We start from the raw sequence: 19,391 nt of genomic DNA on the forward strand, positions 1-19,391 counted from the left end.
CTAGATAAATTTATAAGATTTTGGACACAGGATTAACAAGATTTGACTTTAACCCTCAGATGATAATTATTTATTTTAATTTTATATAATTGGTATATTGCCTCTATACTACTGCTGTATTTGCATCAATATTTCCCAAATTAAAATAAAACTAAACTACTTAAGATAAAGCTGCGAGTAATACTTTACAATACGCATGTTCGTGTGGCTTGGTTCTACGCATGTTCGTGTGGCTTGGTTCGCTCAAATCTTCTAACTTTCTGCGTGTTGTCCTTAGCAATGCTGTTTCTACGTACCTGTAATTTAATAAAATTATTTCATGTTGTAAGGCGAAATATTGGATAATTTCGTGAATCTATTTGATTTTGAGATCATCAGCAGCTATTTGTTTGTTACGTAGCAATAAATGTTGGTAATTAATCGTATATATAAATAAAACTTCCGATTAACTGGTACAGTCGCTTGATTTTAAGTTTGATCTGTTGTGCTGTTTCTCTAATATGATATTTCCAATTTAACCTACCATCAAGAGAGTTGACAAGGTATTTCGGTAATCCTACTTGAGGAATTGAACATCCGACAAGTGATATGAGTAGGTTTTTGTCATTTCCCCTAAATGCTGTATTTTCCAATCTCCAGTACATTTGTAGATCTTGTTGGCTGTCGCCTGTATGTTTTCTACTTTTCAATAGATATGCTATTAGTTTATTAGATTAGTTTCAATTAGCTTTAGTAATATGTATTGGCTGAAATGAATATACAGTTTATTAAAGTAAAGCGAAAGAACAGTATATTTTAACGTCAAAATAAACAATGAAAATTCGGTAATTCTAGGGAAATAACCATTACTTTATAAAAAGTTATATACATGTTTTAAGCTATGCAAATTTATGTTGTATGTACATATCCACAAAACTTCCAATAACATATTAATTAAAACTAAACATATTAAAATGAAAATATTATCTCACCTTATAGCAAATAGACTAGATTTCTGTTTAGTAGTTTACTATTATTATATATATCTTTATTCTGATATCCTATTTCCAAAATTAATATTTGAGATAACAATAACCAAAATAATACTTGATTACCTTGGCAGCGTAGTGGTCAAGGTGGCGGAACAATTCCCCTACCGCTACAGTAATCACGAGTTCATGGGTGTTTGTAATTTATATTTGTATTTCCTTGTAATGATTAATGCTCAAGGGACGACTATCTTACTATATTTCCTACAGATAATTAGTCCAGTAACTAGACTGGGCAAGACCAGATGTCCTCTGGGGTCTTCTCTAAGTTTGTCATTGACCAGCTGATTATTGTATATATTGATAATGTAGCTGGCTTATTGTATAACATGTATAAAATCTCTGAGGATTTTTTCGAAACATGTTTTAGGATTTTTAATTTTGAAAACCGAATAAATTAATTATTTAGCAAGTGTGTTGAAATATTTACCCTGTGATTAGTTTTTTCGCCTTTTAACATTATTTAATTTATATTTTAGAAAGGGTGTATAAAGTAAACAATTTTTTATTTTATTTTTAATTAGCACTGTTTTATTTATATATTAAATATACATCTAGCTATTTTGTAATTTAAAGTTTATGCTATTTCACTAATTAAAATGCATTGATTATTGCCATAAATGAATATACCATAATAATTAAATTAATAAATCTTTTATTTTATGTTGATATTAGTTATATAAATTTTATTTGCTCAGCTGTTTTACTCAACCTACATAAACTAGTATAATAAAAAAATTACGTTTTATATATAATATAAATATTATAATAGTTGTAGGCCTTCAATTATTATTCTTGATTTATATTTAAAAGTTCGGTTGGTATAGAAATTTGCACCATAGTATTAACAATTTTTACAAATTAACACTTTGTTTTTAAAATATCTTCTATTTCTTTCATCGTGATAGTATACAATATAATTATTTTAAACCCAACTCATGTATTTGAGGTGGTGAAAAATATAATGGCCTAAATCTTTTCTCTTAATCCGAAGTAACTAATTACCTTTATTCTATTATTTTTTTGTGACACAAGATGTTATAGAGAACATGCCTTCAATCAGGAGAAACATGATTAGTTATTAATCAAAATTCGAATTATCTATGGCAAAATTGTATCGTTTCTTAAAGTTATATGTAATGTCCCCAGTGGGAGTATATACATTAAACCTAATTAAATTTAGATCTTAAATTCTAGATCTGGACTTAACAATATTAACGAATAATAATGATAATCTAATACGAATAGAAATTCTAGATAATATTATATATATACCACGTGCTTTTTAAATTTATGTAAATTGTATACCAGGTGTACCGGAAAGTCATTACCGGTCTTTCTTACAGACACAGATGTCGGTAGACTTATTTAGTTATTTTATTCTACTAACACCAAACTTCAAATATATATATGCTATATTTTGAGAAAGTAGCATCTTCATAGATTTATACCTCTTTGAAAATGTCATGTTTCGTACCTCAAAACCTACACTTGAGGCACGCATTACTTGTCTTAAGAAAATCATCGTTTTCTGGTAGAAAATGCGGTGAACATGGTCTAACCTTATAAAATGTGATGCGGGGTTTCGATCATTCAATTCAAATTCAATTTCTGGTAGACCCAAAAAGCCTGAAGATGCGAAACATTTATTATGATGTTATTGAATACCTAACAGAAACTCAAAAATATTCGGCAGAAGCATTAGATATGGCCTAAGAAACGAATAACGACCGATTACGTGCTATAGGGAAAATTCAGAAGATGAAAAGATGGGGTGCCACATCATTTGAATGACAGAAAAACGAAAAATAGAAAAATTTTGAAATCTTTAAACGACTCGATTAACTCCAAGGCCTAGTCGTTTTGGTCGCAAAACAATGCTCTTTGTTTGGTGGGATCAGAGTAGCCTGGTGTATTACGTTGAAAACTTAACTGTTGAAATCTGTGGAAATAGTTAATAGTGATCGCTACCGATAGCAAATGATTAATTTGAACCATGCATTTCTCAAAAACCATCCAGAATGAACCCGAAGACATGGTAGAGTAATTTTACAACACGATAACGTGCCGTATAGCCATATAGCAAAACCGATCAGGGAAACGTTGAATGCACTTGGATGGGACATACTATCACACTCGCCGTAACTTTCGGACCCTGCTTCGTCCGACTATCAATTTTTCACATCAGTGGGATGCGCTTGCAGACCCAGACCGGCACTTCGCCAATTTCGAAAAGTTAGAAAATGGCTCAATGAACGGTTTTCTTCAAACAGTTTTTTTGGGATGGCATCCATAAATTGTCTGAAAGGGGGGCAAGACGTATAGAATCAACTTGTCAATACTGTGAAAAAATATATTTTTCTATTTCTTTTGAAAATAATTTAGTTTTTTTTTTCGAAAAAACCGATTATGGCATTTCCGTTACGCGTGGTAAAATATTGCAAATTCTATTAACAATTAATTATTCTTCTTTTCCTTTCATCGTAACTATACTGTACTATAGTAAGAGAGAAATTGAGATGATGAGAGGCATATAATGAGGACCTTCAATCCTGACAAATACTTATTAATGAAAACATTGATTATTAATGAATTCTTTTCCCTGTAATTATTTTCTAAATACTTTTAATCTTTTGATTTTTGCCTCCATTTTCATTTCTAATTTGAACTATTTACTTTGTAGGGGGCTGAAGAAATGTGATGGCTGCTTGAACGTTACTGTGTATTTCTACGTCTATTTTCTATATCTAATTCGTATTTCATTCTGTCATTATTATAGAATTTGTTATTATATAAACATATTTTGAAGTCAGTGCAGTCCTACAAAGTACGGTGTGTAATTATGTGGTTGCACAAAGAAATCCAGTATTAATATGATCCAAACGTATCAAAACAATCTTCGAAGCATTCTTATATATTAGGAAAGAGGGCATCCATAAAGGCTTAATTACAAACAATTTAACAAGAATATTGAAGAAATACTACTATTTAGTTAATGAATTAATATATATATTTACTTTTTAAATAAAAAAATCATAAACACTGCAATTTTTTAAAAGTTTTTCATTATTCTCTGTTCGTCGATGTAGTTATAGAAATGTGAGGGTTAAATATCATATTTGTTTCCGAACCATCCTGGTCGAAATGTCCATAATTTTCTCAATGTATTTTACTTTCAATCATATACCAAAAATTTGCTGATAATATTGGTAGGCAAAGAAAAAAAAACAAAAACTTCTTAAATAAGAGAAAACGATCCAGGTAGGCCGCCGTGGAGATGGGATCGGCGGAAGGACCAGAAATATCACCGCTCGACGAAACTTATTATCGTCAGCGTCAGCGGTGAGGGGCGGTGTCGGTAGCGAAGCGGGTCGACCAGGAGATGGGGGGCTTGAGGAGTGGTGAAGGGGGGGAAGACGGGGAGCCGCCCCATTCCAACGGCGAACAGGCAGGCATTTCCAATTTAAAGAAAGATACGGTCGGCAGTTTAATCTTGTAAAATATTCGCGACCGTTAATTTGAATAAAAGCAACGTTAAAACATCTCAAGGTGGCAATGAATCTCGAGAGGCGCTGCATCCGCGGGCGGCCCGTCGTCATGGCAACCGGTCCTTTCTCCGCCAATGGCGTTCGGGCGGGCGGTGGCCCCGGATGGTTTAAGATCCCGCGACGGAGATAGTTCTCCTGCGGCGTTGGCGGCAGCGTCGGCGGCCGAGGTAGCCGGAATCCCATTTCCTGGCCGATTCCCTGGCGATGCATCAGGCGGCCGGCTCACCCCGGCAAAGATATTGTTCTTGTTTTCTTTAACGACCTTGCCGGTGCCGTGGTGGCAACCGCCTCCATTCGGACAAGCTGACGTATTGGTCCTCGGCGACGTCCCCATTTAATTTCCCGAAATTGTATGGAAGCTAAGTGTGTTCGGTGGGTTTCCATGTAATAGCTCCTTTAAAGTAGGCAACCCATCAAACGATGATCCTTCGGACCGATCATTATTCTTTCTGGAAACAAAAAAAAAATCAGCATTAAAAATACAGTATTATCGCATAATCTAATTCTAAGAAGGAAATATAATTCTTTTAATAAAATTCAGATTATTCCTTAATATATTCGGACAGATAATTTATAAAAAAAAAACAAACAACAAAGTATATTAGCCAATTATTCAAAGAAATTATAATTAATTATTTTATAGAAATTAAATTTTCAGGTATCCTTTAATAGTCTTAATATCTGTCAAACATAGTCAACATAGTCTTATTAAGTTATATTAGTCTTATTTTTAGTTAATTAACGAATTTCAATCAGTAAGTATGTTTTGGAGCACTTTTCTTATTCTCTACACTGTCTGAAAACATGTATTCTGATGATGTTTTGGAGCACTTTTATTATTCTCTACACTGTCTGAAAACATGTATTCTGATATTAAAATTGTTTATTTCAAGAGTTCTTCGAATTGTTAGAAAACGAAAAATAATTCAAACTAACCATATTCTCATATTTTATTTTAGTAGCTAACGAATAATAATCGAGTTTATTAAAGAATTTCATCAAGTTCATCATTTTCTTAAACTAATCAAATAATGGCTTGTTAGCGTAGTGGTCAAGGGGATTGGTATGCTAGTCGCGGCTTCGAATGCCGCTAGTTTAGATTTTATGATTATATGTGATTATATAGTAGCAGATCTAATCACAAGTTTAACAAGATATATTTCATAACTATTTGAACTTAGTTCATTTTCAAAATTAACGTTAGAACGTACTGAGCAAGGATATATATGTTACAAGAATACAATACACTTTAATAATACTATCATGAGAATAACATATCATCACCAGAATATATAATAAATATATCTTCTTGGTGATTAGAATAGAACGAAACTTAAAATGAAGTAAAATGATTTACATTTAAAAATTAGTACTATAAAGTTCAATGAAGCAATAAAATATATTAGGTTTTTGTATGTATTTTGAATATAGCTTCACATTAAAAAGGCATTTATTAAGATATAAATATACACTACATATTAGTTAAAGTATTTTTTATAGTTTTCTACAATTTTTTTAAATTTCATAGCAATTTGGCGATACTTTGTCGAAGATAAAATATTGGTCTAAAATTGATCTATACAAAATATAATTAGAAGGCGCTGTGCCTGGTGATGAGCCATGTTACACTGGTTATGCTGAGTTTCTCCTTCGAGCTGCAACAGTGTATCATTCATAACCCCTTCACATGTAAACGGATGATTTTGTATCTATTACTTATTTTAGCTGCTGTTTTTTGCAATAATACGTCGATGAAATTGTTCAGTTAACATCGGTAAACATCAGTACTAATATTTCTATTAGGTTTAAATAAGTTTTAGTTAGCGTTGGGAACTATCGACGGAAAACAGTCGATACAGTCGACAGCCGCAAAACAGTCGATAGTCAAAAAAATAGCGACTGAAAATAATAATAACTATTTTCAGTCAAATGCACGGTTCGACTGTTTTTTTTTTTATATATATTAATTCCCCTGATATCTTTAAAAAAGAAAAGGAAAAAAAAATGGTGGATGGAAAAACTGTGGATGTGTAAAAATGAATGGAATAATAACACCACAAATGTTTTATCGTGTATATATATTAATTGCTATTTTTAAATAACATAGCATAGTAAATATAAATAGTAAAATACAAAATACTTAAATAAAACCTAAGAATTAAAGATTTTCAATAACCACAACTACTAAATAAAATGTAAATGTATACCTAATCATTGAAAAATCTAATCCATGATCTAATCAACCTAAAAATAATCGTACAATAACTACCAAACCCTTTTTAAATAAAAGTTTTAGTTATTTTTGAACCGAAATATTTTTAAATTAATGTGAATATTATCATGTTCACTTTTCTCTCGTGAGGCGATTTCTTCGATTGTTAATTATTTGGCCAGAATTTGAAAAAACTCGTTCCCAGGGGACAGATGTTGCAGGTATAGAGGAATAATTTACGTGTAACTGATATAAATCAGGTAGTTTCATTTTATGGGTTTGCCAAAAATCCAATGGGTTTTCTAAACGCCCAATAAAGCTGCAGTACTTAGAGTAATTACTTCTTTTATTCTAGCCATTTTTTTATCAAAATATCTCTAGATGTCAAAACATTCTTGGTCGGTACTTTTATCTCGAATTTCGAGTGGAAATATACTTGTATTTTTTGAAGTTAAAATGGAAGATACCTCTTTTATGATAACTTTTTGTATCGCCTCAGCATTATTTGCAATACCAAATCCTGCTTTTTTAAATCTAGGATCTAAAAATGTGGATTTTCTGCATATCGTATTCTTTTCTAAAATTGCCAGTCTTTTATTGATGACATCTAATAGACAATTTTGGCATTTTTTCCCCATTCACTTGTTAAAATCCTGGATTTGATGGAATGTTGCAGTCCTCTTATTAACCGTATAATTAAAGACATCGTTGAGATATCTTTTACCAGATAACTCAGTGGTCATTATTTCAATGAGCTTTAAAAGTTGAACACATTCTGTTAAAATAGTCCATTCGTTAACAAATAAAGACTGTGGTGCTCTTCTTAATAAAAAGGTTTCGACAAACAAGACGCTTAGACAAAAATTCTGAAAGTTTATCAAAAACTATTACCTGTTATACCAGTCCAAAGTATTACGTATCTTACTATTTATCATTTACAATTTAAGTTTTTTTGCCATCGAAAACTAGCGTTCCAAAATGCTGCTATATTAATTTACAATATATAGTTATACAAGCAAATTACAAAAAAAACATAAAACCACATATATTACATATAAATCTATATAGCCATAAATTCGGTGCATGGAATGGAAGGCCGGAAAGTTAAAAATCAGTCGAATGAACTAGTAGAACCGAAAATAGTAATTAAAAGTAAACGACTGAAACAGTCGATAGTAAATAATAATAAAATCAGTCGGAGCGTAAATAGCGACTGAAAACAGTTACTAGTAAAAACAGTCGAACCAAAAATAGCGACTGAAATAGTCGATAGTAAAAAGTAGTCAATTACTAAACAGTCGATGGTCGATTTCAGTCGATTGTTCCCGAACAGTCGAACCGTGCATTTGACTGAAAATAGTAATTACTATTCATTTCATCAATACCAAATGTGATCAATGAATTACTATTTTCAGTCGCTAGTTTTTTGATTATCGACTGTTTCGATTGTTTTGCGACTATCGACTATTTCGACTGTTTTCAGTCGATAGTTCCCAACGTTACTAATAATAGTGAAGATATATGAATATATATATATAAATATGTCATATTATCAGGATATATAATATAATTGTTATATATTTTTTAAAGGCTATGTAGTATGAAATAAAATATTTGCAGCCAGAGTGTAGAAGTCGAAAAGTTCTAGCTAACTGCGTGAGAACATGGTGCTACACCTCCAACGATGTGTCCTAATCTAAGACGAAATTTCAAATCCACCACCATCTAAGGAGGTTCTTAAAAATCAGGATGGTGCGTCCACGTCCGGACCATAAAAGCTTAAAACGAAAATTTCGCAACCGTTAGGATTTGCGTCTCCCCAGCTCCCCTCGCCCCTGGTCGCGGACCGCCAGCGGCAGCTCGTTTAGCAGATAAAACGACCAACGATGAAGAACAAATATTAGCAAGCGGATGAGTTGAACGCCTTACGTGCCGGGAATAGGGCGGGATGAGCAAGATGGAGAACGGCCGTTAACCCGGGGGGATGAGGGTAAGGCGGGGAGATCGGGGGACCGTGTGCCGTGGGTGGCGGTGGTGGTGAGGGGGAGCCGAGGGCCCCCCCACGGTTCGTTTTTTGCTGTATTTTTTCCGGAATTGCCTCCGGAATGGATAACGGCGTCGTCTTTTATCCTGGCTTGGAAGTTTGTAATTTCAAGAAAAAAGGAGGAAAAAACCTATTGAAAAAAAAACAAAACTCGTTAAAACTTCAACTATAACTAGTCCTAAATGTCGTTCTAGAAGATTTGAACATAACATATTAGTACAACTTATTCGATTTCCACGGTCATGGCTCCAAGTGTTTGTAGGAATACTGATTTTAAGGACAGATGATAATTCATTATTCATCTCATATGCAGCCTGGGTGTGAGAATGTTGGTCAGCTTCAAGATAATATCTGACTATAGTGGCAGTAATATATTTCTATATTTCCTATGTAGGAAATACAGTCTCCTATATAGTCTCCTTTGAATTTACTAGAGTTTCTCTGGACTAGACCTACTGCTTAATATGGGCCCTGTATCACGGCCTTCGGAATTAATCCTACAGATTGGCGAGTAACTAACTTGAAGATCATTCCAGAAGACATCCGGTCTTATCTAGCCTGATTACTAGCGTTAATTGGATCATTTTCCTTATCAGGTTTTGCACTCTTGTCTTCAGGACAATCACAAATATAAATTTACGATCATGCCCCAGCAGGATTCGAGAATGTCATCAACGAAGCCGGAAAACCACGTTATTAAATAAAATGATGAACTACAGTATTTTTTAGATTACATAGATTAATTAATTACTTTCTTAAATGATAATTAACAAATAATATAGTTTACTTGCTCTATTTTTTTATTATAATTTTAATAATGTGAATTTTATTGCGATATTCTGTATATATAAAGTACCCATTAATATATTTATAATTTTGAAATAGTTCAGTGCAGAGTTAATAATAGATATATTACAGTTAGACATTTTCTTTTTAAACTTTTTTCTCATTTAAAATCAATGAAACGTTCTCTTTATTTAATTTAGGGACTATATTTACTGGGCATATTGATGGAAATTGATTATTACTAGGTAAAATTACTTAAAAAGAAGTTATCTTGAGAATTCAAAAGTTCAAACAAATGCTCTCTCCAAACTATTAGGGGTACCTCTTCCCAGGTAGGCTATCATCAGAATCGTTTCATATTCTATTTTTAATAACATTTCTCTAATATTCACATGAATAACACCAAACACACAATTTTTACATCGGTTATGAATTTAATCAATGAAATGTTAAGCTCTATTAATTCTTAATAACTCTTTAAGTTTTAATTTGTTTTTTTCTGCAGTTCACTACAAGCACTCAACTTTGTCGACTAGCTGGAATCAAAAGCAGTAATATATAGTATTATTTCAATTAATAAGATAATCAAGATCATTTAATATTCACATATATTTTTTTTGATAACCTCTTTATTAGATATGCTTAGTACAATCTTAATTATAAATTAATTTATTACTACATTTCATTTGTACTTAGATTAATTCACAAACAAGACGAGTGCGAGATAAATACATTAATATGTATTTCTCAATTATAACATTAAATTTAAGCTCTAGTTTACACTAAAGGTACAGTTTATATAAGTTCGTATGGTTTGGTATCCTGCGGGGGGTTTTCCAGTGGTTGTATTGTTTTATAGCCAAATCTTGGATAACTTCGCAAATCCATTTGATTTCCAGGTCACCGTGCAGTTCTTCATTGGTTACGTAGCGATAGGCATTGGTAATTAATCGAAGAATTTTGTTGGATGACTAGTGGATTTTAGTTTTTAGTGCAGCCCCATATTTGCACCCCATAGGTCCAAATTGGCTTTATGATTGTCTGATAAATGAACCTCTTTGATTTTAGATCAAGTTGAGAGTATCTTCCGACTAACCAGTATAGTTGTTTTATTTTGGTGTTTTGCTTTTTGTCTAACATGATGTTATTCGCATTGAATGAAGTTTTTTTGATGGAGTTATTTACACATAGTGAATGGACAAAATAATATAAACACCTGACATATACACAATATTTATTTATTAAATGTTGTGTCACCATTTGCTTTTAAACTAGCTGCAATTCTTTGTAGAATAAATTTGTAGAGTGTCGTAGTTTCCAAAGGAGGACAGCATTCCATTCTTGTACCAAAACATCCCCCAATAGCCTCAATGATCAATGATGTTGGAGACGGAAATCTATTACTCAATCTCTGATCTAAGCCTATATCTTCATAACGGTTCAATAATGTTGCGGTCTAGTGATTGCGCAGCCAGGGAGAAGGTTTGCTGATATTTTGATGGTCCTCAAACTAAGAGTGAACCTTTTTGTTTATCTGTCTGGGCGCATTATCATCTCGGAATATGATACGTGGCATGAATATGACTTTATGAATATGAGGTTTGGCAGCAATATGCTGGTGATAGTGAGAAATTAATCATTAAGGATTTCAATATATTAATTCGCACCAATCCGGCTAATAATGTGTCCAAAACGATGATATTGCCGCCAAAATCACAAAGCAACCTGCTCCATTATTGATTGTAAGAAACAGACAGTCCGGATCGTAGGTTTTTTTGGCTTCTCCATACATAGACGCGGCTGTTTATAGGAAACTATACACCATATTCTTCTAATCATCAAGTTTGCAGATCTTAAGACCGTTGCACCACTTCTTTCACAGCTTATGTTGCCTGGTCAATTCCTTTATAATGTTCGTCGGTCTCATCAGTTAACTTTGGGTTTCGGTCATAAGTCGCTCGTTTTATTATATATTAGCTCTTTTATTATATATTTATTTTATATTAGCTCTTTTCACACATTTCACCGATCGCTTGTTTTAACCGTTGCCGATCAAAACGTATAATACAATGAAATATAACCTAGAAGACTCGACAATGTAAATTGAACAATATACACGCGTATTATTACATGGAAACTCTATTGTCAATATGCAGTAAGATGTACTATATTGATTGATGTTCATATTATTTTGTCTATTGCTCGTACATCCTAATACTTTATTATATGATGTCATACAAAAATCTAATGATATTATTTTATTTTCATATTTGATGTTTTTGGATGAAACCAACAAATCATGTTAATTAGAGAATGATATATATAGTTCAATATTACACCCCACATAATCGTTTATGTTTAGTTTTTCCAATGGAGCCTAATATGTAGTTAATATTTACTAAATAAACAACACGACCCGAAACCCAAAACGCGAGATAATACCCCTAATGGTCTTAAAGTGACATTATGAAAGACATTCCCGGGGCGGTAGGGGGGCCGTGCCAGACGTTGCTGTGTGCCTCGTTATCTGACGCCATTATCGTCCATTTAATTCCTACGCATTTGTGGGATCGATGAAAATTGCGTCGCATAGGCCCACAAAAATCTTTGGTTATTGTCCACAGAATGGTCGGAAACATTTCATTATTTTCTGAGAAGAATGTTAATAAAGATGACCCGGATATTTATCAGATATTTTCACATAGCTTAATATATATTTAGATTCATTAATACATAACATAAAGATTACATATTATTGGTCATATATAATAGTCAGCTATATATAATACTTACATGAAGAAATTTTTTAAAATATTATTTGTATATACTATTTTGTTCAGTTGAATACCAGCCACTGATTTAGTAATCCTTTTTCAGGGAAGCATCTTTTTGATGGAATATATTGGCATTTTTTTATTATTAATTATATATTAAAGTGACATTATGAAAGACATTACCGGGGCGGTAAGGGGGCCGTGCCAGACGTTGCTGTGTGCCTCGTTATCTGATGCCATTATCGTCCGTTTAATTCGTACGCATTTGTTGCATCGATGAAAATTGCGTCGCATAGGCCCACAAAAATCTTTGGTTATTGTCCACAGAATGGTCGTAAACCTTTCATTATTTTCTGAGAAGAATGTTAATAAAGATGACCCGGATATTTAACAGATATTTTCACATAGTTTGATATATATTTAGAATCGTTAATACATAACATAATTATTACATATTATGGGTCATATATAATAGTCAGCTATATATAATATTTACATGAAGAAATTTTTTTAAATATTATTTGTATATACTGTTTTGTTCAGTTGAATATCAGCCACTGTAAGCTGATTTAGTAATCCTTTTTCAAGGAAGCATCTTTTTGAAGGAATCTAGTAGCATTTTTTATTAGTTCTTCTCACTCTCATCACTCATCACTCTTTCTTGAGTAATGTATTTATAATGCTGATTGTATATTAAATGAACCTTATTACAATAAACTACACAAGATCAAATAGTTTGATTCTTTTGAGTCTGTGTCCTGTTCTAGTGTTATTCAAGAGTTGGAATACGTTGATAGTGACATGAGAATGGAGTCTCCCATCATGTCTCCTTCCAATAATCTTGCTTTCCTGAGTGACAGTCGGTATCTGAAGGTCTCGGTGTAAGTAATCGGTCCTATAGTATCTGTGTGCATCTACAATACTTCTCAGGACTTTTTTCTGGAAAACTTTATTTTGTTTATGTTACTTTTCGCGGAACATCCCCATAATAAAATTTCCAATGTCTATATAGATTTCAAAAATTGTTTGTGTAATAGTAACTTATTATGTAGTGATAATTGTATTTTTTTTCTAATTAACCAATACATTTTCCTATATTTTTACGCCAGTTTTTTCCATTGTTTTCCATGTTCTAGTGAAGTTATATATTAAGATTAGTGCTTGTGCAATCTGATTATACGTGAATTACACATGCACAGATTTACTTTCCATAAATTTAATTTCCAGGTTTGTGTCCAATTATGTATATTGCCATTTGCCTGTTGTAATTTTCATGTGGAATTTTTCGATACTATTTCAGCAGCAAAAATCGCAGTATCATCAGCAAATGTAGCCATCGTAATATATTCCATTTGTGGTATATCACAATTGTAGAGTACGTAAAGAATTGGCCCCAATACATTTCCTTCTCGTACAGCTGTTTTAGCTTATTTAGATTGTTATTACATTATTTAAACAGATAGATCATCTTGTTTGACTAAGAACATTTAAGGATATCGGTACATACCTTTTTACCTTACAAGCTTTTTCAATTTTATCTGTTATTACATGCACCTGAGTAATTGTTGAATATTTGTTAATAAACCCAAATTGATGAGTGAGTATTAGGTTTTTTCCCTCTATAATACGTTTATTATATTAAAAGTGTATGACAAAACCGGTGTCTTACATGCTGAAAGTTACTAATAGATGGCGCTACTAATACGAGAACTATGCTGAAAAGCTCTTATAAAATTATACCAGAAGCTCAATGAGTATAATATTTGTCACAAACATTTGATATATACATATATCATGATATTTGCCATCTTAGTTTTGGTGAAAGTGCAAAAACTTATTATTTATAATATTAATAAAATTTATTTTCCGATTTTCCGAAAATATAATTTAAATGAATAATAGAATATTTATTTTCAAAACTTCTTTTTTATAATAATGTTTTCTTTTTTACGTTATATTGAATTTGATATTAATGGCTGGTAACAATATTTTTCAAATGGATCTATTGTTATAAAAAAGCCCCATCTACTGAAGAACTAACCCTTTTTTCTCGGAACCATGGGGCCGAATCAAAACCGGTTAAATAAACCCATGGTTACCGCCAGTCTTAGCTGGTCCCTAAAACATCTCTATTTCAAGTAATTTGTCATTTGTAGAAAACGTCAAAGTCCCTCCCTCCCGTCGAACCCCCGATCGTGTCCGAAAAACCAGTCGGTAGCGTCATCAATCACGTCCTTTGTTTCTTTATCTCTCGAGGAGGAAAATAGTTTGGAATGAACATGTAGAGAGTGGCGACCGCGATCCTACGCTAAGACTCTGAATAAATTTTCTTAAGTTATTCCATTCTGATGCAAACGGCTTTATTATGACGCTATTGAATATAAAGCGAGCGGGACAAGGGCGATATATGGTTAGGAATGGGGGATGATAGTGTAAGGATCGTCGTATAGCGACGGGTTACTTTCTGGAGGCCGAGGACATATATGTTTGCTTAAAAATATGTATATTGCTATTATTTTCACGTAGATACCATGAATAATTTGGGAAAAAAATGGTATCCATATTTCTTGTTAATTCTAAAACTGGTATGTTTATGAAAATTCCGCGATATAATTCTAATATGTTTATTGAAAGTCATTATTAATATTTCCATATTTTCGTATTGAATGTTACAAAGTTGCTCAGGAAATAAGCATTTATATCTATTATGATTCATAATGAACTAATTAGGATTTAGTAGAATTCATGCTTTTAATATTTATTCCCTTTTCCAAATCGTTGATTTATTTAACTTGTTCAATCAAGCAGTTCATCTAGACTTGCGTAATTATTTTGTCGATTGCAGTTTTTTTGGTGCCATTTATGATCTTTTTGATTACTCTTTGATTATTTTAATGACAACCTGAAATGCTGGTTAAAAGTTAATTTGTTGTTACTATGATTTGCTGCATAAGGGATAGTGTTCCTGAAGAATAAACTTTAGTAAAAGGAAACTAGTTATTTTAGAATTAATGAGTCTACTAAGCATTTAGTTAACTATGGATCTGATATCTGAAATCTAATGAAGCGAATATGAAGAAGATTCACTGCATTGTTTATCATCTTTTCCTTAATCGCGGAGTTCAGTAACACCGTCGTTTCTAACGATCATTTACGAAATAGGAAATTGCCAAAAACTCGTATATGCGGAGGGGGTATTGCGACAGGACCTGGAGCTCTCGGCGGTGGAGGTGGGGAGGGGTTAGATTTGCTGTTGCGGCGGTGAAACGGGAAAGGGGGGACCGGAAGCCGTAAAGGTCGTAGACGGCAGCCATTATGCGCGTTAAATGAAGTGTACGGGCAAAAGGTGAATCGAACGCGGCGTAAGCCTTTTCCAGAACGCCGGATAAGGGCGGCGTAGCAGGGGAGGTTTGCCCAGTGAAGCGAAACGAGATCCGATAAGAGATATTGCCGGCGGGGTCTGCAGGGCTCGGCAACGGAGACGTGGAGGTGGAGTATCGTCGGAGGATGGCCGGAGTTTGCGAGATAAGTGAGTTTTAGTGGGATTTATGGGGTCCCTTTCGGGGTGGGAACCAAATGAATTTTACGAAAAATTAAAGGGTTTGTATTAGGTGGCAACCAATTCCACGCGTGGGTAGGCTGAAAATCTTTTTGCCCGTTTGATGGAATTCTCTTTCGTTTAGCTGAAAAAGAAAATTCACGATAGCTTTCATATTTCAAAACATTATAATAATAACTAGTGTTGGGAACTATCGACTGACATCGACTATGACGACATATGACATCAACATACGACTGATATATCTAGTAATTGACTACTTTTTTCAACTGTTTCAGTCGCTATATTTGGTTCTACAGATTTTACTACATTTGACCAGTGAGTGTTTTCAGTCGCTATTTTCGGTCCGGCTGTTTTCCTACTATTTACTATCGATTGTTTCAGTCGTGTACTTTTAGTTACTATTTTTGGTTTTACTAGTTTCATTCGACTGATTTGTACGTCGTGGCTCTCTCATCCTAGCCGCGACCTTGACAAAAATCTACCCAATTTATGCTTACATAGATTTATATATATATATATATATATATATATATATATATATAGTTTTATGATTTTTTTGGTTATTTGCTTGTAAATAACAATATATTGTATATTAATATTTTTGCCATTTTGAAACGATATTTTTCAAGATTGTTAATGTGCAAAAAGATTAAAATAGTGAGTGATAAATAGTAAAATACTTTTGACTGTTTTTATGGCAATAATATGTAATATTTTGATTACGCTCTCGATATTTGTTAAAAAATATTTCCGTTCAATAATAAATAAAGCATTTACTTTATTTCAAAAAGCTTTGGTAGTGCGATCATTTTTAATTATGTCATGAACTAGTTTTATTTTTCCATGATTAGGTATATGTTTAATTTTTATTTAGTATTTATGGTTATTATATCATTAGTTTTAAGTTTTTTTTAAGTTCTATTGTATTGTCTATATTTATTACAGTATATTATTTGAAATAGCTATTAACATATTAAAATACGATAAAATAGTTGTGGGGTATTGTACCATTCCATAGAAAAATTCAATTCCTTTTTACAAATCCACAGAACATTCAAATATAAAACTAATTCTACTTCGTTTAAAATGAAATTATTAATTGCATGTTAATACTGTTCAGTAATTATTTTTGTCCTTTTCTTTTTTAAAGTTAGTACGTGAAGGAATATGTACATCTCCAATTGTGCTCCAAGCAATTATCTCCGTCCTTTACTCTCTCACAATTTATACAGGTAAGGGTTCGCACATCTTTGTCTGACATCACGAATTGAATAAAACAATCGAACCGTGCATTTGACTGAAAATAGTAGTTACTATTTTCAATCGTTTTTTGACTATCGACTGTTTCGACAGTTTTGCGACTATCGACTGTTTTGACTGTTTTCAGTCGATAGTTCCCATAACTGATGATTGATATAGTGCAAATAAATTAATTAATTATATTTGGGCTTAAATTTTTTTTTTTCGATTTTTCAAAAAATATTATTTAAATATATAACTCTAGTTAACTTGATAATATTCGTATCACCTAGATCTACCTTCAAATTTTTCTCCGATAGTAACAATAGCCACTTGTTGTGTAACCACTAAGTGTTTTGTTGGATCCGATGAGGATATTATAATAGTTATATAGCATCAGATGTTATGCTAATATGAATATTTTTAATAAATGGTTCTGATGAATAAACATTTTTATTTCTTAGCAAATAATTCGCTTCACTGTTAGATTGTGAGCACAGCGCCTATCAAATTCCGCATCCAGATTGCCCATAAAATACAATTATAATAATTAATTAATTAATTATAAAAATTATAACAATTTTTGAAGATTTTATTAACTTATTTCTGATATAAATTTGAATGTTACCAAAGAAACTTTTATGATAAAATACCTTTAAAACGGACACGAAATTGTCCTGTATAATATGCATTACGTGAAACGACGTCATTTAGAAACAACTATTATATTACGTCGGCCAAGAAGTGGTTAGAATCATTTCCCATTCTATAAACTAATAAGTTTAATGGATCTGGTGGTATGACCAATTGTAGCAATTTTACTGTTTCACTGGCACAAAATAACCCAACACATTTACCGCTGTATTTTAATGCCTTTTTAATATATTTACCATTATATTTCCCTAATCGTAACTGATTTGTTAGCACCATAATATATTTCCGGATCGCAGTAGAATGTTGCTCGTTTCTGGATCAGAAGAACGCTACACCTGCAGTATCGCTCAATTTAATTCGTGTCGAACTGGCTGTTTTTCTGCTTGATATCCACGAACTAGTTGTATTCTATGCCTGTTAGCTTTATTTCCAGTAACTCTCGAACGCAATGGTGTCATACCAATACGACTATCAGTATCAGTATCAGTGTTTCTAGCTGATTACTAATGATCTTAGCATGTGAGGTAGTTTGTCGCGCTTTTGATACTATATACTTCAATGACCTAAGTAATCTCTTTGGAATTGTTAATAATAAAAGCAAATAAAGTTATCGTGGATTAAACATGTGACACTAAATATGAAATAAATTCATAGAGCATGCTTTACTATAAATAGTCACTATATATTTTAACTCTATTCTTGGCAATTGTTCGACCGCAATTAGAATACAATTCGAAATTCTAACGTAATTTCTGTACATAGTTATACCATACCTGACGAATATGCCACTATTTTTCACTTAGTTTTTTACGTTATCTATATATCTATCAAAAACCTACATTTGTATGCAATTTAAAACGTGCTAAAGTATTAAATGGTCAGTGGTAAAAAATAATTTTCAAAATTTAGTACAACTAATCGCGGATTGAATAGTTTGAATAGTGGCCGATAGTTTTAATAAGTATTCAACATTTTTAAAAATGCACCGATAAATATTTCACAGCCAACAATGTTGATTCTTTGTGACAGTTAAACTATTGATGATAATGACTCTGACACATATAGCAAAACATCACACACGAAATCGTAAAAATTTTCTTATTCTTTATTCCTGCGCCATATATTGGAATGTATAAATACTATCGTGAAATAACTTTAAGAGGTTTTTTGAAATGTTCAACCACATATACTTGAAGTGTGCTGTACTGGTTGGCAGAAATAATAGTTGGATGTATCCAAGTTTGGTGAATACAAAAAGTGTTGTATGTGAGGCAATGCATGGATCTTATCTTGCAGTAATTCTTGATTTACTTCCCTTCTGCTCAACAAATAGGCTTCTCTGAGTAGGTTATTCGTTCTTGAATATTCAATTGTCACGTTGAGAATTTGGTTACCATCTGACGATTTTCCAGGATAAATTTTGATAGGACCTCCTTCATGTTCTACCAGATACTCAGAAGAAACTTGTTTTCACTTTATATCCCGTGTTGGCGTGACTCTATACTATGCTTTTTCACACCTACTCGTCACAATTATTTACGTAT

At 32.4% G+C, this 19,391-nt stretch overlaps 1 long non-coding RNA gene across 1 annotated transcript in view; it reads left to right on the forward strand.

Annotated features, from left to right (window-relative positions):
- The window catches only part of LOC143200023 (uncharacterized), a 207,424-nt gene that overhangs the window by 50,894 nt on the left and 137,139 nt on the right, over positions 1-19,391 (forward strand). The gene's annotated exons all lie outside the window — the stretch shown is intronic.

Source organism: Rhynchophorus ferrugineus, unplaced genomic scaffold (assembly GCF_030347505.1).
Source record: "Rhynchophorus ferrugineus isolate W39M unplaced genomic scaffold, kcgeb_rfMv2 rfM1, whole genome shotgun sequence".
In the NCBI taxonomy this organism is placed as follows: Eukaryota; Metazoa; Arthropoda; class Insecta; order Coleoptera; family Curculionidae; genus Rhynchophorus; species Rhynchophorus ferrugineus.